This window comes from Podarcis pityusensis (assembly GCF_964106645.2).
Source record: "Podarcis pityusensis genome assembly, chromosome: 8".
In the NCBI taxonomy this organism is placed as follows: domain Eukaryota; kingdom Metazoa; phylum Chordata; class Lepidosauria; order Squamata; family Lacertidae; genus Podarcis; species Podarcis pityusensis.
In genome coordinates this window covers 567,664-586,490 of record NC_138033.1, presented here as the reverse complement: position 1 = coordinate 586,490, position 18,827 = coordinate 567,664, and positions in this window count along the sequence as shown.

Genomic DNA, 18,827 nt, shown 5'->3' with positions numbered 1-18,827 from the left:
TTCGAAAGAGGATTAGACAAATTCATGGAGGAGGCGGAGGAGGCGGAGAGGACTATGGATGGCTGCTAGCCAGAATAGCTGTGCTCTGCCTCTTCAATTTGAAACAGCAGTGCTTCTGAATCCCAGCTGCTGGAAACTAGGGGGGAGGAGTTTCTCCCGTTCTTGACTCCTGTTTGCTGGTTTCCCATCTGGGCATCTAATGAGCCACTGTGAGACCAGGATGCTGGACTAGGTGGGTCCCCTCTGGCCGGATCCAGCAGCCTCTTCCAACCACACAGCTTCTTTCCAGGGTCTGCCTGCTCTGCGTGTTTCGCTGGGCTGAGATCTTGGCATTCTCGTCAGGGAGCCTCTTCCAGAGACAGGACCAAATTAAGAGATCAGCTCCATTGAGATGCAGGTGCCCGCTGCCTCCAATATACCTGGGCTGAATTCGAAATGAAAGATGACACCTGGGCTTGTTCCGCGTCTTGCCTTTCCTTTTGTAGAAGGGGAAATCAGGGCGAAGTTATTTTCAGGAGCAGGTCCCAAAGGATTAATTGAATTGTCAGGTGGGTCCAATATCAAACCACCTGAGATGGCCTGCCTTGCCAAGGAGGATTCAAAGCAGGCAGAAGACGAGGGGGGCATCCCAGCAAACAGCGCCGTGGCCCCTTCCTCAGAGGAGAACATCATGTAACATCAAGCGAGCATCTTCTGGGTCAGCTGCCAAAGGGGGCCACTCTTGTCCAGCCTCCTGCCCTCCCAGGGGCCAAATGCCCCAAAGAGCCCAGGAATCCAGATAGACTGCCTCTGGACCTGGAGGCTCCATAAGAACATAAGATCAGGCCAATGGCTCATCTGTTCCAGTGTCCTGTTCTCCCAGTGACCCACAAGCAGACCCCGGGTTCAAGTGTATTCTCCCATTGTAGTCTGGTATTCAGAGGTAGACTGTCCCTGGGCCTGGAGGTTCTGCTCTCACAATGGGCCTCCATAAGAAGAGCTTGGCTGTTGGATGAGGCCAACGGGAACCGACCTTGTCCAGCACCCTCTTATCAGAGGATCCAGCCAGGTGCCCCTGGGACCTGAGCACACTTTCCCCCACTTGGGACCCCCCAGCAGCTGGTCTTCAGAAGCAGAGCAGAGCCACTGATATCGTTCTCTGTCACTTTGTAAAATCCTCCAGCATCTGGCCAGGAACCACGTTTATCAACTGGAGCCTGAAGTTTGATTTTTGTTTTCATCACATGCTGCCTGAACAAGATTTATGTGGGAGTCTATTTTGGAAATTTCAGTTTTCCGGCAACCTGCCGTCATTGTAACCTGATTTGGTTGAGAGATTGGGGGGGAAGAGGAAGAGAAATTGCTCTTACATAGCATTGATTTACTCAGCAGCCTCGTTGCAAAACCTTCGCAGCGATTTGTTAGGAAAGAGCTGCCAGGGACAAAACATGCAGTCAGGGCGGGAAGAAACCTCACAGCTGCTAATTGCTTCTTCCGCAGCATCTCAGGGTCTTCCCTGGCACCTCTGTCACAACTGGAGCATCATGCCAGGAGGACAGAAGAAGCAGAGCCTGCTGGATCCGGCCAATGGCTCACCTAGCCAAGAGGCCAGAAACCCCAAGGAACCTGGAGATTGAGATAAACTGCCTCTTAGCCTGGAGGTTCCATCAGGACAGAAGAAGGGTCTGGGTCCTGGATCAGTACAAAGGAGACCCATCCTTTTTTCACAGTGGCCAATAGTTGTGGCTCTTTGGTCCTCCTTCTGGGCTTCCCTTCTGGGCATCTGCTCGGTGAGAATACGGGCCTGATCCAGCAGGCTCTACTTACCCTCTCATGTTCTTGACCTCCCCCCCCCCCCACTTCCAAGGGGTTTGCATCAGGTGGCAGCAACCTGTTAAAACCAGGAATGGGGAGGGCAGTTAAGAGAAGAAGAGTTTTGGATTTGATATCCTGCTTTATCACTACCTGAAAGAGTCTCAAAGCGGCTAACATTCTCCTTTCCCTTACTCCCCCACAACAAACACTCTATGAGGTGAGTGGGGCTGAGAGACTTCAGAGACTTCAGAGAAGTGTGACTGGCCCAAGGTCACCCAGCAGCTGCAGGTGGAGGAGCGGAGACGCGAACCCGGTTCCCCAGATTACGAGACTACCGCTCTTAACCACTACACCACACTGGCTAAACAACCGCCCCCCCCCAAAAAAAACCCAAGTCCCCACCACAGCCTTGAACTAAGGCCAGGACAATGACCGTTGACACATGCACCACACATGCACAACAGCAAAGAGGCTCAGAAAAGCAGTCCCTAAAATTGTATCAATAAGCAGATACCATGAATCGTACTGTTTCCTCTGACTATCCAATACAGTGGTACCTCGGGTTACAGACGCTTCAGGTTACAGACTCCGCTAACCCAGAAATAGTACCTCGGGTTAAGAACTTTGCTTCAGGATGAGAACAGAATTCGTGTGGCAGTGGCGCAGTGACAGCAGGAGGCCCCATTAGCTAAAGTGGTGCTTCAGGTTAAGAACAGTTTCAGGTTAAGAACGGACCTCCAGAACGAATTAAGTTATTAACCCAAGGTACCACTGTATAGAAAACTGTAGGAACTCCAAATAATGCCAAAACTTTCCTTGGTTCCAACAGCTAATGACTTCTCTGGAAGAGGAGAATCCAGGGCTCCCCCTGACTCTGCAATCCCTGAGACACAGGGTTCACCTTGCCCCTCCCCAGGGAGTGGGGAAAAGGTAACAATGGACCAAACAGATATCCCTTGATGGACTTTGCCAAAGCCAGGTGTTCACAAAGCCCATCTTCAGAAATCAATGACATATCTGGAAATGTATTATGAGAAGGGGGGGTCTTAAAAGTTCACGCAAGCCCATGCTCGGGGTTCCTACTCCCTGTGTGTTTGAACCTTGTTGCAACAAATAAAGATCAGGTCTACTGACCGCTGTTTTGCTTCTTTAACTTGGCTGGAGACTCCTTCTCTTGCTGACCAGGAGGGACCCCGATGAGCTGGGCAGCAGAGTAAATCTGCACCCAGGATTTTTCCGTAACAAACCAAACCAGCCTTCAGATTCCTTCATTCAAGAGGGAAGCCTCTTCAGGACCTGCCAGACGCCGCTCCTGGCCAGCAACAGCCTCCTCTCTCAAGGAGGATGGAGGAGGACTTCCGCAGCCTAGCAACAGAGCAGCCAATGGGAAGAAGCCAGCCAGGGAAGTCTGTGTCCAGGGGGTCCTCTTGCCCATCCTGCCCAGAGGTGGCCTGGAGCCCCTTTGAATTGGTCCCTGGAGCTGCTCTTGGGCAATCCTGGCCACAGTTAGGAGGCTGTGGCAACGTCACCTTGGCAAGGCATCCTAGATGTTGACAGGTTCAGCCCCCTTCCTCTGCAGCACAGGAGCTCACAAACTGCCCAAGTCTCTCTTTTTTCCTTTTCACTTGGATACCATTGATCAGCTTTCCCTGCAGAGTCCAGGGGACAGTAGGTGGGTATACCCCTCCAATATGGATCAATAGGCATCTATTGATTTGTGCGCATGAAGAGAGTGGGAGGAAGACACAATAACTTGCCGGGGGGGGGCGAACTGTGTGAGCCCCCCTCACTCCAAAGCACTCCTGATTAATGTAATATTGTGAAACTGTTTGGGTGTAATCCTAATTCTCCGTGGATTTATTAACTGGTAGAGCTTTTTTCATCTTATTCCTTTTAAAATTTATTTATTTGGTTTTTCAAATTACAGTTTTACAATCACATATCCAACATACAACATAAAGACAAGATTCCATAGAATCTCCTAGACTTCCCTCCTCCCCTATTGTTAATCATTTCCTCCTGCATCTTTTATAATAATCCAGATCTTTTACCTCTCCATTACATCCAAAATTCACCTCATCTTCTAAACCATATTCTAAAAAGAAGTAACATAAAATTTTGGCTTTTCTTTTTAAAAAAGAAGATGAAGAAAGTCTACCGCCGGTTTCTCCAGCTCCACCACCTCACAAAGGGCTTGACACACGATGGTGGTGCTGAACAGAAGAAGATCTCTGCTGGATCCGGCCAGTGCCTCTTCTCCCAGTGGCCAGCCAGAGGCCCATTAGGAGAACCCTACAAGCAGGATACAAGTGCAGGGCTCCCCTCCCCTCCTGGGGTCCCCAGCAACTGGGGTTCTGCACCATCCCTCCCTCTGATGGGGGAGACAGAGCAGAGGCATCCTGGCGAGGAGCCATTGATGGACTGATCCTCTGGGCGGCTCTCAACAGAATGTTAAAAACATGATAAATACATCAAACATTAAAAGCTTCCCTAAACAGGGCTCTTTAGATGTCTTCTAAAAGTCAGGTAGTTGTTTATCTCCTTGACATCTGATGGGAGGGCGTTCCACAGGTGGGAGCCACCACCGAGAAGGCCTTCTGCCTGGTTCCCTGTAACCTCAGTTCTCGCAATGAGGGAACCACCAGAAGGCTCTCGGAGTTGGACCTCAGTGTCCAGGCTGGATGATGGGGGTGGAGACGCTCCTTCAGGGATGCTGGGCCTTTGAGGCCATTTAGGGATTTCAAGGTCAGCACCAACGCTTTGAATCGTGCTCAGAAATGTCCTGGGAGCCAATGCAGGTCTTGGTTCGTTGGCATCTGTCTATCTCAAGAGACAGTGGAGGGGTGGGACTTGGGGGGTGAAGCCAAACCTCTGGAGAGTTACAGCACCTGCTGTGGCTGCAGAGACCGATATGGGAGAGACATGTTTTGCTGCAGCCGGGGCAGATGAAGGAGTCCAGTTGTTCCTGCAGATGCACCTGGGCATTTCTTCTCTCTGTGCTCCTCCCAGTGGTCATTCCTCCTCTGGCCACTGCTGTGGATATATGACATGGATACATCTCCAAGGGAATCCCACACAGTGGGGTTGATGTCGCCAACCTTCATGACACGTTGGCAGCCATCTTTGTGACACAGAGTTGGCCTGCCAATGGTCTTGACACCTGAAGCCCCATGGGTCCTGTCCTTGGGGATCCTGCCATCTTCCATTTTGTGGACGTGACCAAGTCAGCGTGGACAGGAGTGTGAACAGGCTATCAGGGACTGGGGCAGCAGAGGAATGGTGGAGACTGCCTCCTCAGCCTGACCCTTCCAGAGAAGAAGGAGACAGTTTAGAATTACAACTGGGGTTTGAGGGAGGTCACAGCTCAGAGGCAGATGAGAGAAAAACCGGGCAATAATGGGAGGGGAGGAAGAAGCAGCACCAGAGGGGCGACAGCTGATGGACACAGTGTCTCTAGGAAGCATTCCAGAACCTCCATCTCCCAGAACCTGGAGGGGGCCTTGAAAGTAGGAGAGCAGAAAGCTCAGAGGCAGAGGACACATCTCAGCACCCGTAGTGATGACACATGAAGGGAGAGAGGGAGCAGGGTGGAGATTCACTTGGGACAACACCATTATTCCGATAGGCCATATTCCAAACCTCTCTGTGAATACTGAATAAAAGCAGATGGTAAAGACTTTTCCTTGTCTCATCCGTTGGTTCCTCTCCTGTTTGACCCTGGGAATGTGACCTTGGGAGAGCCCATCTTTGTTTGAGACTCTGTCCTGCCAGGTGATGCCCAACACCTTCCTGACGCAGCGTATGTGGGAGGCCTTGAGGCCTCGCTCCTGGCAGGTACAAGTTCCCCATGACTCGCTTCCATAAAGCAGCATCTTCAACACGCAGGCCTGGAAGACCTTCATCCTGGTATTCAACTGGCAGGGGTGGCCACCAACCTAGATGACTTTGAAAGAGGAATGATGAATTTCTCTTGGCCTCTTTCAAAGTCATCTAGGTTGGCGGCCACCCCTGCCAGTTGAATTTCTGGCCGTGCCATTTTCAGTTCCCTCTGTTTGCAATTTGGCAGCCCAGAACTGTCTTTCCATCACTTGGAAGGGCAACCGGCGGACTCGTTCCCAGAGCCAGCCGCCTGGGGCCTGGCAAGGCAGCCGGCAGAAAGAGGCTGTTGCAGAAGCTCCCCCTCCCATAACCGGCACTCCTCCAGGGGACACCTGCCACTTTCCTCCGGCTCTCCTCCATCATCACCCTCATGGCCACACCTCAGCAGCTCCCGGGAGGTGCCTTTGCCCGGCTGGCCTGACCAGCGCTTGGCTGCTGGCGCTTGGGGGCTCTGCTGGCTCAGCTTCCTGGCAGGAGGGAGCTGGGAAATCTGCCTCCTTCTTCCGAGAAGGGCTGGAGGGGAGAAGAGGAGGAGCAGGAAACAGCACAGGGCAAGAGCTGCCCTGCCAGGTGAGGCAATGCACCTGTGGCCGGCAGGTGTGCTTAGCAATAAGCCAGGAAGTCCCCTGCACATTGAGAGTCTGCCTTTCCTAGAATTCCTAGAGTCTGCCTTTCCTACTCAGTGGATTTGTAACTGGCTGACTGACCGAACCCAAAGGGTGCTCATCAATGGTTCCTCTTCATCCTGGAGAAGAGTGACTAGTGGGGTGCCACAGGGTTCTGTCTTGGGCCCGGTCTTATTCAACATCTTTATCAACGACTTGGATGATGGACTCAAGGGCATCCTGATCAAATTTGCAGATGACACCAAATTGGGAGGGGTGGCTAACACCCCAGAGGACAGAATCACACTTCAAAACGACCTTGACAGATTAGAGAACTGGGCCAAAACAAACAAGATGAATTTGAACAGGGAGAAATGTAAAGTATTGCACTTGGGCAAAAAAAATGAGAGGCACAAATACAAGATGGGGGACACCTGGCTTGAGAGCAGTACATGTGAAAAGGATCTAGGAGTCTTGGTTGACCACAAACTTGACATGAGCCAACAGTGTGACGCGGCAGCTAAAAAAGCCAATGCAATTCTGGGCTGCATCAATAGGAGTATAGCATCTAGATCAAGGGAAGTAATAGTGCCACTGTATTCTGCCCTGGTCAGACCTCACCTGGAGTACTGTGTCCAGTTCTGGGCACCACAGTTCAAGAAGGACATTGACAAACTGGAACGTGTCCAGAGGAGGGCAACCAAAATGGTCAAAGGCCTGGAAACGATGCCTTATGAGGAACGGCTAAGGAAGCTGGGCATGTTTAGCCTGGAGAAGAGGAGGTTAAGGGGTGATATGATAGCCATGTTCAAATATATAAAAGGATGTCACATAGAGGAGGGAGAAAGGTTGTTTTCTGCTGCTCCAGAGAAGCGGACACGGAGCAATGGATCCAAAGAACAAGAAAGAAGATTCCACCTAAACATTAGGAAGAACTTCCTGACAGTAAGAGCTGTTCGACAGTGGAATTTGCTGCCAAGGAGTGTGGTGGAGTCTCCTTCTTTGGAGGTCTTTAAGCAGAGGCTTGACAACCATATGTCAGGAGTGCTCTGATGGTGTTTCCTGCTTGGCAGGGGGTTGGACTCGATGGCCCTTGTGGTCTCTTCCAACTCTATGATTCTATGATTCTATGATTCTATGATTCTATAGGATTGTAGAGTTGGTTTTTAAAGGATGGCGCCATTTTTTGTGAGATTTCATCTATTTGCTTTGTAGTATCCAGGGCAGCTGTCTACCAGCTCCACCTGGTATGCAGGATGAGACCCTCCCTGCTCACAGACTATCTCACCAGAGTGGTGCATGCTCTAGTTATCTCTCACTTGGACTACTGCCATGCACTCTATGTTGGGCTACCTGTGAAGGTGACTCGGAAACAACAACTGATCCAGAATGTGGCAGCTGGACTGGTGACTGGGAGCGGCTGCCGAGACCACATAACACCGGTCCTGAAAGACCTACATTGGCTCCCAGTACGTTTCCGAGCACAATTCAAAGTGTTGGTGTTGACCTTTAAAGCCCTAAACGGCCTCAGCCCAGTATACCTGAAGGAGCGTCTCTACCCCCATCGTTCTGCCGGGACACTGAGGTCCAGCTCCGAGGGTCTTCTGGCAGTTCCCTCCCTGCAAGAAGTGAGGTTACAGGGAACCAGGCAGAGGGCCTTCTCGGTGGTGGCACCTGCCCTGTGGAACACCCTCCCACCAGATGTCAAAGAGAACAACTACCAGACTTTTAGATGACATCTGAAGGCAGCCCTGTTCAGGGAAGTTTTTTATGTGTTTCATTTTAATGTATTTTAAATCTTTTTTGGAAGCCACCCAGAGTGGCTGGGGAAACCCAGCCAGATGGGCGGGGTACAAATACTAAATTATTATTATTATTATTATTATTATTATTAAGCACACTGGCTTGTGCAAAGGGCACAAACCATTTAATCAATGGTGAAATCTGCAATACTGTGATGGGTGAGGCATCTCACGCAGACGAGCAGCCTGAAGCCGAGCACACCCGTGGGGTTCAGGACCACCGGCTCCCTTTGAGCTAATGGGCCCCAGAGAAGCCCCCTCCTCCTTCTCCCCTTCCCACCTGCGAGGGGCTCCAAAGGCAGCTGGAGGAGAAGAGGCTCCATCTCAGAGGCTCCCTCTTGGCTCCCGCCATCTTTGCTCCTTTTCCCTCCCCCCAACCTCCTGCTCTGTAATTATGCAATCATTCTCAAGCAAACGAAATAATTAGTGTTTATGCCAAACACAGCGAGTGTACCTGGAATGACAAGTGTGTGGGAACATGCGCCCTCCCCTCCCTTGTTGGCGGGGTCTGGCTGGCATGGCACCATTCTGTTGGGCAAGCCCAAGCGGGCAGCGTCTCCCAGCCAGAGGGTGGCCAGTCCCATGAGGACCGGGGGGGGGGGCGATGAGCCTGCAAAGCCCACCCCCCACCAGCAGACACACCTGGCATGCCAGCAGCCAGGCCAAGGCGATGCCCCTTGAGGGAATGGGGCTCAGTCTGAGAGCTCCTGCCAGCCCCTTGCCAACTGTGCCCCCCCCCATCATTCCCGGCAGGGTCCCACTTTTGTTATTTTCGGGGGGGGGGGTTCAGCTGAAGAGGACAATGGCTGGCCTGATCCTGCCGAGAGCCTCCTTAAGCGTAAATGGTGGCATTAATTCAGAACCAACAAAGGAATGAAAATGCAGAGGGAGGGATCCAAGGCTGCCAACTGGGAGGCCAGAAGACTGGAACGAAGCAGCAGATTTTTCTTGGCATCTGCCCACCTCTTTGTTTTTTCTCCCACTTCTTTCGAGTAGCGGAATATCCAGCTAGGAAAGCAAAGTGGGGGAGCCAGGAGGCCTCGTGTGAACCCAGCTTGCCAGAAAGGCCTAGAAACTTAGAATCGCAGAACTGTAGCCTTGGAAGGGGACCTCAGGGGTCATCTAGTCCAACCCCCCTGCAATGCAGGAATTGCAGCTGCAGGATCCCACCCGGCAGATGCCACCCAACTTCTCCCAAGGAAGAAACATTGACCACCTTCCGAGGGAGCCCGTCCCACTGTCCAACGACTCTCCCACCAGAAAGTTCTTCCTGATGTTTAGTTGGAATCTGATCCTGTGGGATGTGTTTTGCTAGAGCAGTCAAGTACCACATTCCCGGTTTTCCTAGAATGGACACGAAGGGGGATGTGACTCCAGACAGGGAGGACTTCCTGCCCTACCTGTTGGGAGCCACCTTCCTCTGAGTGTGACCAGGTAGATGGGAGTGACCCCCGCTGGCCAAGGAAAGGGGCTGAACTTGCCGCCATCTTCCCCTCTCTCTTTCGCAGTTTCTCTTCTGGATCTCTGTTGCTCCTGGCGCTCAGCCAGCGCATGGCTCATCCTTTGGAGCCCACAAAAAGCCAGTCTGAGATTTAGCTCAGACTTCCTTTTCTCTACCAATGAAACTGTAACCACAAGATGAAGCCCGCCTTCAGATTACCACCGTGAACTGAATGTGAGTAAAACTTTGTTCTTATTTTCAAAAAGACGGTGTTGTGTTGTTCTTATTTTAAGAGGGAAATATAGTGTTGCCTTGGTTAAAGAACAGTCCGGTTTAAGAATGATTTGGTTTACAGGACTTCCGGGTTAGCGCCTCTGGCAATGGCGGATTTCCTCTGATCGGGAGGAATCCGCTTCGTGAGAATTAGGGTCTGGACCGTCGTGGCGAGGCGGAGACCCACCAAAAACCACAAGCGGGAGAAGCCTGTGGACGTGGGATTTGGCTGGCACCTTTTGCACCTCGCCTACTCGCGGGGAAACCCGGTTTCGGGGATCCGGAGCGACGTGGGGTGAGCGGCGCGGTGCTTCGAATCGACTGCTCTTTTCACGGAGTGAAGCCGCATTGCTGTTGCCGGAGAGCGCTGACTTTTTCCTGTGGACAATTGGATTTTAAACAACTGCCCGTGAGTAGAACGGAAAATTGGACTATGAAACTACTTAATTTGGCACCGAAGCGGGAAGGTCTAAACAGGAAGTCCGCCTTCCACTTTTGTAAATAGATTGAAGCAAAGACATTGCAAGCTAGAGTCTGGAAAGTCGTTTGTAAAGGATTAAATTTCCATCATTTAAAATTACTAAACCCCCCTTGGAAGCAGGAGAAGAGGGGGAATTTTTTAGACTGTTTAAACCTGCAGAAGAGAGAGTAAAGAAAGATAAATTTCCACCGTCTTGAACCTGGGAGCGGGGTGTCAGGACAGACGCTTTGGGGAAGTCCATTGACTGTGGACAAAACCTTTTTGACAGATAGTTAAAAAAGAGAAACATATTGATTCCATTGTTCCCTTTTGCATTTAAAAGGAACAAAATATCTGAAAAAGGAAAGGAACTTTGTTGCTAGATCTGCTTTTAAAAAGACGGATACAAATAGAAATTGTTTCCCCTAGAGGGAGCTTGTGAAACTGTTCTAGAGTCGATCTGGGGAACTTTGCAGCTGTAGAGATTAAAGATCGTGGGACCAGACTTTGACCTTGAACAAGAATGTGCCCAGAAGAAGCTTTAGTGCTTGCTCTTTGCAAGACAAGTGCTTTACTGGAACAGCTACATGAGAAGATGGATTTGATGACTGTTGCAGTAGGAAATTTTGGACAGTGAATACCTATATAGAACCCACTCAGGAATTAATCCAGGATTGTGCTTTGACAGATCAAGTGGTGAAGAAGATAAAGGAGGAGGTTGTTGCTGAACCTCAAGTAGCAGAAATGGAGAGAGCTGCGGCCCTGCAGGAACATAAGTTGTTGGATTTGACGAATAAACCTGGAGAAAGTCAGATTTGGAGAGATGGAGTTCTATTTGGCTTGGAGATGGGAAGCTGGATAGATTCCCCTATGCAGGGATGTTTTGGCTTTTCGAATTTGGCTTTGGGCCAGGGGGAGTTTGGAGTTGTGGGGGCCCTTAACCTTGGAGGGACTTTGAAACATGCCTTTAAATATCATATGGATTTCAGTGTCGACTATGGAGAATGGGCTGACTTGTCGAGAAGGGATAAAGATATTGTCAAGTTGGAGTCTCCCCGAGAGAAAGGAAGGAAATTAAGAACAAGATCAGCAGAAGATAAAGTAAAGTACAGGTATAAACATGAAGAAGACCTGCGGAAGGGACATGGAAAAGACTTAAGAGCCTCGGATAGAAGGTCACCAGGTTGATGGAATAGATGGATGGGATAGAAAGGACTGACAAAACCCGAGACCAGGAAGAAGAGACGATGGATGAAGATTGGAAGAAAGTTTTAAAAATTCATTTAGAAAATAATTGTAAAATTAATGAGTATTAGAAAAATGTTGGAATGAAATTGTTTGGCTTTAGTAGAAATGTTAAAAAGAATTATGTAAGAATATGTTATGCTAAAAAAGAATTAGGTATAAATAACACTTAAGTTTTAAGCTTTAGGGTTTTTTATGGTAAGATAAGGTTAAAATAGATTAAGGTAATTTAATGACAGAATATTGTGAAAGATGGAAAGGAGTTGCTGAGATAATTAATAACTAGAATACAAAAAAGGGAGGTGCGAGGAGGTCGATGAAACAAGTTAATGAAAGATAAGGATTTGGGAATATTGGATTTATTTTTAAATTTTTTGTTTATTTTTGTTTTCTGATTTTGATGTATTGTGTGTTTTGTTTTTTTCTTTGACTTTGGTTTTTATTGACTTGTATTGTTCATTCGCTATTTTTGTCTACCTTTTTCTTTCTTTTTCTTTTTTTCTTGTTTCTTCCTTTCTTTTTTTGTAATTTTAAATTCTCAATAAATATCATTTTTTTTTAAAAAAAGAATGATTTGGTTTACAAACTCCGAAAACCGGAAATAGTGTCTCGGTCTGAGAACTTTACCTCAGTCTAAGAACGGAATCTGAACACTGGAAGGGCACTGGAGGCAGGAGGCCTCATAGGGAAAGTGCACCTCGGTTTAAGAATGGTTTTGGTTTGTTAACGGAGAAATCTGAGGGCTTGTTTGTGAAAATTGACCTTCTGGCTCATGATAATTTTTGTCCAGTCAGGACCCGGCTTTCGCATGTAGTTGGCAGCAAGGAAGAGGAGACTTTCCCTAAGCCCGTTCCAAGTGCCTCCCTCTCACCACGGAGTAAGGTAAAGGTAAAGGGACCCCTGACCATTAGGTCAAGTCGTGGCCGACTCTGGGGTTGCGGCGCTCATCTCGCTTTACTGGCCGAGGGAGCCGGACTACAGCTTCCGGGTCATGTGGCCAGCAGGACTAAGCTGCTTCTGGCGAACCAGAGCAGCTCACGCAAACGCCGTTGACCTTCCCGCCAGAGAGTTGGGCACCTATTTATCTACTTGCACTTTGACGTGCTTTTGAACTGCTAGGTGGGCAGGAGCAGGGACTGAGCAACGGGAGCTCACTCCATCGCGGGGATTCAAACTGCTGACCTTCTGATACACAAGCCCTAGGCTCTGTGGTTTAACCCACAGCGCCACACCACAGAGTAGCCGTAGCCCAATCCTGCGATCTGGCATGATGAGCTTGGCCTTCTGAAGGTTGCAGCACCTGTCAGCACCCACCTGAACAGGTAACCCCGAGGTGAGTGCCTGCCTCCCTCTGCCCTGAGCAGGAAGTGATGTCAGAGGGGGTTTCTGGGTGAGCACAGACTGAGCCAAAGCCAGGCTGCCCCCCAGGGTTCAGGAGTCCAGGTGGGGGGGCTGGGGGCAGGCAGAGAGACAGGCTCTCCAACCCAGACTTTCCCCAGCAAGCTGTTGGCATTGCAGCGGATTGGTGCTCGGGGTCCCTTCCAGTTCTGCCACTCTGTGGCTCTGTGATTCTATGGGCATACAGGGGTCTTCTTGACTCCCCCCAGATATGCACCTCTGAGGCTGGCCTCTGGATCCAGCCGCTCCTTCGTAATTTCCAGAGCCCCTCACAGCTGTGGCGGCGGCAGCCGCAGCAGCAGCAGCGGAAAGAGTTGCAGGCACAGACAGCAGTAATTTGAAAGCCTGATAAAAATGTAAATTAGGTCTCTGCCTGCATGGGAAATTAGTGCAACATTTAGAGGCGCCTTTTGCTTCAGGCGCCGCAGAGAAGCCGCTTCAGCAGATTCGGGTGCCGCCACGCGCAGCTATACGCCCGGAGCATGGCAAAGGATGTCCTCGTTTGTCTCCATTATGGCGACAGGAGCTGGGAAGAGGAGGAGCGCCTGCGGGGACAGCCCAGCCTCCTCTCCTCACCGGGGCCAAATGCCCCTGAGAACCCAGGGATCAAGGTAGACTGCCTCTGGACCTGGAGGCTCCGTCAGAGGAGCCTGCTGGATCAGGCCAATAGCTCCCTCTGGTCTAGCGTCCTCTTCTCACAGTGGCCAACCAGGTGCCCATTGTGGGAAACCCACAAGCAGGATTTGGGCACAAGAGCGACTCTCAACAGCTGGACTTGCCACCTCCAGATGTGGAGCCAGAGCAAAGCCAGCCTGGCTAGTTGCTCTCCATGAATTTGTCTCATCCTCTTCTAAAGCCACTCAACTAAAGCCTGTGGCAGGGAGTTCCACAGTTTAACTGCACAAGCTATGAAGAAGAACTTCCTTTTCTCCGTCCTCCTGACCCTTTCCGGTCTGAAACCAGGGGGGACCCACGCCCGGTCTCCTGAGCGAGATGGACCAGTGGTGGGACTCTGCATAAGGCCTGTCGTTCTCCCTTGCCGACAGGCATGAGAATGGGAGAATGCAAGCAAAGCCTGCTGGGTCCGGCCAAAGGGGGCTTGCCAGCAACTGTCATTCAGAACCATAATTATTATTATTATTTAATGTTTGGTGTTTTATTATGTTTTTATATCTGTCGGGAGCCGCCCAGAGCAGTCAAACGGGCAGGGTACAAATGATAAAATTATTATTATTCAGCCTTTGCCGCTTTGCACTGGGAAATCACAGCATGGCCATTGCAGCTTCTGATGGCCAGGCTAAAAATGCCACAGCCTCCCTCCCCCCATTGCTCTTTCCTCCAAGACCAAGGGGGGGCCCCAAACAGCTGCAGGTCATGTTGGGGGGCTAGGGAGTCGTAAACCCTCCCCTCCATGTTGGGGGGGGCTTTTTGCAGGGGAATCTGCCTGCATTCCTGGCGAATCCTTCCTTCTTGGCCCCCTCCTGTTCCCCCCAGCCTTTGCAAACTGCTTGTCTCCTGGCTGTGTGTTCACCTCTCCGCCCATGAAGGCCTTGCAAAATCGTTTAGCCCAAGCCAGGGATCATCCGCCCAGTGGGACTCCTGCTGGATCTCAGCGCGGGCTTGAGATTCTCTCTCCCCCTCTCCCCCCCCCCCACTCTTTGAAATCTGGAGGTGCAGAGTCATCCATGGCACTTGGGCGACCTGGGATGCAGTTGCCATGGTGACAAGGTGAGCTTGCTCTCCTCATCACTGGCTGCACAGGCGAAAAGTGGCAGCAATGCGCGCGCACACACACACACACATTTCTGCCTAGTAACCCTTGGGCTGTACTTTCCATTTTTCCCTCTTTCCCTCTTAATTTCCATGTCGCCTTTCCACATTGCTGCAGGCCAGCTGGTTTGCAAGCTGAGGAGATATATGCAGCAAATATGCACTGCAACAGTGCAGAAAAGTCCCAATGAAAAGGTATGTCTTTAAAATAAACAGCTTATCTCCCATAATGCATTAAAAAACCATGTAAAGGGACTGAATTGAGCAGGGAAGAGTCACAGAACTTACATTAAAAAGTTATCATTTTTTAAGTTACAAGAAAGGAGATTCCAGCTAAATAAACATCAGGAAGAACATTTGAAGGGGAAGAGCTGTTCAACAGCAGAAAGGTCCCCCTGGGGAGGTTGTGGACTCTCCTTCCTTCGAGGCTTTTAAGCAGAGCGGCCATCAGTCATGGATGATCTAGCTGAGAGTCCTGCATTGCAGGGGGTTGGACTAGATGACCCTCGGGGTCCCTTCCAGCTCTATCATTCTTTGATTCTCAGGACGGTAAGGTGGGACTCAGGAGCCCTGAATGGGACCTCGTTCTCCTCACCACCTTCCCACCCAGCAGGAAGAGGCAGCGAGAGGACTTGATCCAGCAGCCTGGCTCTCCTTATGGAGGCAGATTGCAGCGGCAGAACCTCCATGCCCAGGGACAGTCTACCTCTGAATACCAGATAATGGAGAACTACAACTGGAGACTATACTTGCACCCAGGGCCTGCTTGTGGGTTCCTTGGGGGGCATCTGGCTGCCCACTGTGAGAACAGGACGCTGGACCAGATGGGCCCCCTTTGGCCTGACCCAGCAGCCGGGCTCTTCCAATCTTCCTATGAAACCTCCAGGTCCAGTGGCAGGCTATCTGGATTCCTGGTTTTCCCAGTAGTGATGTATGGAAGTGAGAGCTGGACCATAAAGAAGGCTGATCACCGAAGAATTGATGCTTTTGAATTATAGTGCTGGAGGAGACTCTTGAGAGTCCCATGGACTGCAAGAAGATCAAACCTCTCCATCATTAAGGAAATCAGCCCTGAGTGCTCACTGGAAGGACAGATCCTGAAGCTGAGGCTCCAAGACTTTGGCCACCTCATGAGAAGAGAAGACTCCCTGGAAAAGACCCTGATGCTGGGAAAGATGGAGGGCACAAGGAGAAGGGGACGATAGAGGACGAGATGGTGGGACAGTGTTCTCGAAGCTACCAGCATGAGTTTGACCAAACTGCGGGAGGCAGTGGAAGACAGGAGGGCCTGGCGTGCTTCAGTCCAGGGGGTCACGAAGAGGCGGACACCACTAAATGACTAAACAACAACAAAAAAGGATTTATTGGGTATTGGGCCACCATGAGAACCGGGTGCTGGACCAGGCGGGGCCCCGTTGGGCCTGATCCAGCAGCCGGTCTCCCCTTCTGCTCTTCCGTTCCTCTGCTCCCTCTGCGCCTCGGACTCCCTCAACCTTCTTCCTGCAATAACGCTGTCAATATCACTCACTGCTTTTATGGAGCATAATCTTGTTACAATCTCGCAAAGAGGGCTCTTTATCTCCAGCATAAAACGCTCCTGACATTTACAATCTGGAGGTCAGAGGAGGTCCCTCCCCCAACCCTCGCTTTCTCCAGATGATCAAGGCAGAGGAGAGGAGACCTGGCCACCAGCTGTGGCTTGCACAGGGGGAGGACCCCCACCCTCCCTAAGACGGGAGCCCAAGAAGCCCTTCCACCCAAAGGCCACTCGGCTTGCTTAGCCCCTTGGACTGAAGCCCCCTCTGAAGCCCCCACCCCACCCCTGATCAGGTCATTTCCAGTGCTGGGTGGGGCAACGGGAACAAGCAACACCCACACCCATTATCTGTTGCCCCCTCTCCCCCCCGGAGGCAGGAGGGAATGCTGACTGGTCTAAGATCACCCAGAAAGACTCCTGGCCGCTCTCATGTGCTGTCCATATGGGCGTCCGTATGGGATGCCGCACATGCGCACTCCATATGGGATGCTGCGCATGCACAGTCCATACGCATGTTGCGCATGTGCCACCAGGTGGTTTGCCCCGCCCCTTGGCGTCCTGCCCCGGGTGACAGAAAGGGTTCCTCCGCCACTGCATCTTCATCCAGCAGAGTTAAACAGTGGAACTCCCGGCACAGGAGGCAGCAATGGCCACCAAACTAAGGAACCCCTGACCGTTCGGTCCACTCGTGGCTGACTCTGGGGTTGCGGCGCTCATCTCGCTTTATTGGCCGAGGGAGCCGGCGTACAGCTTCCGGGTCATGTGGCCAGCATGACTAAGCCGCTTCTGGTGAACCAGAGCAGCACACGGAAACGCCGTTTACCTTCCTGCCGGAGCGGTACCTATTTATCTACTTGCACTTTGACGTGCTTTCAAACTGCTAGGTTGGCAGGAGCAGGGACCGAGCAATGGGAGCTCACCCTGTCGCGGGGATTCAAACCGCCGACCTTCTGATCGGCAAGTCCTAGGCTCTGTGGTTTAACCCACAGTGCCACCCGCGTCCCTGGTCACTAACCTAGACGGCTTTAAAAGAGAATGAGACACATTTGTAAAGGAAAATGAAACTATTGATGTCTACCAGCCTCAATGGCTAGACTCTGGCTCTGCAGTCAGAGGCAGCGATGTTTCTGAATACCAGTTGCTGGAAACCACGGGAGCGGGGAGCTGCTCTTGTGTTCGAATCCTGCTTGAAGGATTCCCACAGGCAGCAGTTGCGCTACTGTGGGAACAGGACGCTGGGCTCTCCTTCCCTGGAGGTTATGAAGCAGAGGTTGGCCACCCGCCGGGAACGCTGCGGTCGTGATTCCTGCATTGCAGGGGCTTGGACTGGATGGCCCTTGGAGGTCCCTTCCAACTCTACAATTCTATGCTTCTATGACTAGTTGGGCCATGGAAGAAGCTGGGCTCTTCTTCTGTCCTTATGGAACTTCCAGGTCCAGAGGCAGTCTATCCACATTCCAGGGTTCCTGTGTGCATTTGGCCAAAGTCAGTACAAGATTGTGGGATGTGAAACACAAGAGCAGTCAAGTACAACATTCCTAGAGTGAACATGTTTACACATGGGGAGGAATGTTTGTCCAGCCAGCAGGTAAACTTCCTGTTTCCTTCTGGGCTGGGGCAGACTTCCTCTGCGTGTGACTAGAGGTGGGCGTGGCCTCACCTGTGCAGGTAACAACAAAAGCACAGGGCAGGGCAGCCATCTCTCTCTCTTTGACTACATACATTGAAGAAACAACATCTGCTTGGCCACCAGCTAAGAAAGGACAAAGGGATTGTCTCCTTATGAGATAGTTTCCAGGTATATGTTACTTTTCTAAGCTAAGTCTGCATTTTGGGATCCGATTGTGAACAGAATGTGGAGTAAACTCTTTCTATACTTTTATAGAAGACTGTGTTGTGTCTTATCTCTTATGAGGGAATAAGGGGAAAATACCAGAACAGTTATTATGGAGGCTTTAGCGAGCCTTTAGTAAACGCATCCGCTGCGAGTTTAAAAAGGGGGATGTTACTCTGCTAAATTGTGAACTTGTTAACACAGTTAAAAAATTGGAAAGGCTATAATCAAACAATATATCCTCTCCTGCATCCCTGAACATTCCCACAAAGATGCTGCGGGGGGGGGGGCATGGGCCTGATCCAGCTGGCTCTTCTCGTGATGAGTGTCCACTGGGAGAGGAGGAGGAGCATCTCCTCTTTCCACCTTTTCCCAGCGCCGGGGGAAGGAGCAGCTGGAGTCCCTGGAGATGCATTTATTTCATCTTCCTGCCAGGGAAGCAAAACCCTCTGAAATGCAGCTGGGATCCAGATCAAGTGCTTGGCTGCTGTGGGGGGGCAGAGAGTGGAAACAAAACCCACCAGCATAGGATGAAGCAAAACACTGACACGCCGGCCTTTTAATTACCACCGTCATCTTTTCGAGGAGGCGAATAAATTCAGTTACTCAGGGAGGGGGGTCCATTTCTCCCTGCCCAACTTCCCCACCGCTCAGGTGGCTGGGCAGTGGGGCTGCCCCTTTGCCGGGGGAAGGGGCCAGCTCTCCATTTGCCACTCCCCAGCCCCGGAAGAGAAGGGGGGGACAGTCGGGGTCGCCAGCCAGAAATGTGGTTCTGAGGGGCTCAAGGGA